This window comes from Carlito syrichta, unplaced genomic scaffold (assembly GCF_000164805.1).
Source record: "Carlito syrichta isolate Samal-C Ts95f unplaced genomic scaffold, Tarsius_syrichta-2.0.1 Scaffold311911, whole genome shotgun sequence".
NCBI lineage: Eukaryota > Metazoa > Chordata > Mammalia > Primates > Tarsiidae > Carlito > Carlito syrichta.
The window spans coordinates 134,499-136,375 of record NW_007256007.1 but is presented as its reverse complement, the minus strand read 5'-3'; positions in this window follow the sequence as shown (position 1 = coordinate 136,375).

Genomic DNA, 1,877 nt, shown 5'->3' with positions numbered 1-1,877 from the left:
AGCACAGCACTCTTTGGGAGGCTGAGGTGAGAGTACTGCCTGAGCCCAGGGGTTCAAGACCAGCCTGGGCCTTTTGGCAAGACCTCGTCTCTACAATAAATCAAAAAATTAGCTGGGCATGCATGTGCTTGTGGTTCCAACTACTTGCAAAGCTGAAGTGGAAGGATCACCTGAGCCCAGCAGGTCGAGGCTACAGTGGCTATGAGTGTACCACACTCCAGCCTGGGTGACAGTGAGACTCCAACTCAATAAATAAATAAATAAATAAATACATAAGCAAATATTCAGGAATTTGCTAGCCAGTTGTTAAATCATTGGTAGACTGAAATGGGCCAATGGGATTATTTTCTCGTATTTTGGGTTGGGGAGGGCAGGTGATAGGGTATGAGGAAAAGCCAGATTACTAGCAGCCCCTGGCCAGGGTCAATTTTCCTCTATAAAGCTGGAGCCTTAGTATTCAATGAATTTTTTTTTTTGAGTAGATGTCTTACTCTGTTGCCCAGGCTGGAGTGCAGTGGCACATTCAGGGCCACTGCAGCCTCAAACCTGCTGGGCTCAGGCGATCCTTCTGCCTCAACCTTTCAAGCAGCGGGAACTATAGGTGCATGCCACCACGCCCAGCTAATTTTTTGATTTATTGTAGAGACGAGGTCTTGCCAAGTTGCCCATACTGGTCTCGAACCCATGGACTCAGGCAGTCCTCTCGCCTTGGTCTCCCAGAGTGCTATGATTACAGGCTTGAGCCACTACGCTGGGCCAGTACACCTTTACTGAACAGACTGTGAGCTAGCTCACAGGCTTCCAAATTTTACAAACTAAAATTATAGATATGCTAGAGGTGGGGTGAGGGGACAGGAAGAAAAGGCTGTACCTTTTCTTTTTTTTTTTTTTTTTTTTTTTTTTTTTTGAGAAAGCAGGATTCATTGAGAGAACAGAAGAGCTCCCACAGAGGGAAGGTACCCGAATGGGTTGCCTACTTGGGAGCTTTTCTGTCTTAAAAAAACTCCTGCTTTCTCACTAAAAAAGAAAAAGAAAAAAGAAAAACCCCAAACCTATGCTCCTCTCCAATATACTTTTCTAATACTTAGATATCCTTATCTCATCTAGTGTATGCATTTCCCACAAATTCCAGCTCCCAACTGTTTGTCAGTATCATGCTGTTGGCTCTCATCACCCTCATAATATTTGCATCCAAGTTTGCTGCTTCTTGAATACCTTTTGGGTTGGTGCTTCTAGCTGTAAGTTTGGAGATCTTGAAATCTCATCAATAACCTGCTTCCAAATGCAATTTAAAGTGGGCTACTTTCTTTTCCTTATTTATGGATTCCTGCAAGAGACACTGTGTCTCTTTCTAACTTGGGTACACATTATTTTCTTTGCCTCAATTATCATTGGCCAATAGTTTGGAATTTGTCTATATTTTTTAGGCCTTGGCTCTTGTTTATCTCTGTACTATTGATTATCACGTACCATTGTTTTCATTTTTGTCTAGACCTAGGGCAACATGAGAAAAAAAGTGTATTTTTTTTTTTGTGCTGGAGTCTCACTCCATTGCCCAGGGTAGAGTGCAGTGGCAAGCTCACGGCCACCCCAGCATCGGTCCACTGGGCTCAGGCAATCCTTCCACCTCAGCCTTCCGAATAGCTGGAACTACAGGCGTGTGCTGCCACGCCCGGCTAATTTTTTGATTTATTGTAGAGATGAGGTCTTACCAAATTGCCCGGCTAATTTTTTGATTTATTGTAGAGGTGAGGTCTTGCCAAATTGCCCAAGCTGGTCTCGAACTTCTGGGCTCAGGCAGTCCTCTTACCTTGGCCTCCTAAAGTGCTGGTATTACAGGTTTGAGCCAACATGCCAAGCTGAGAACTTAACTTTTT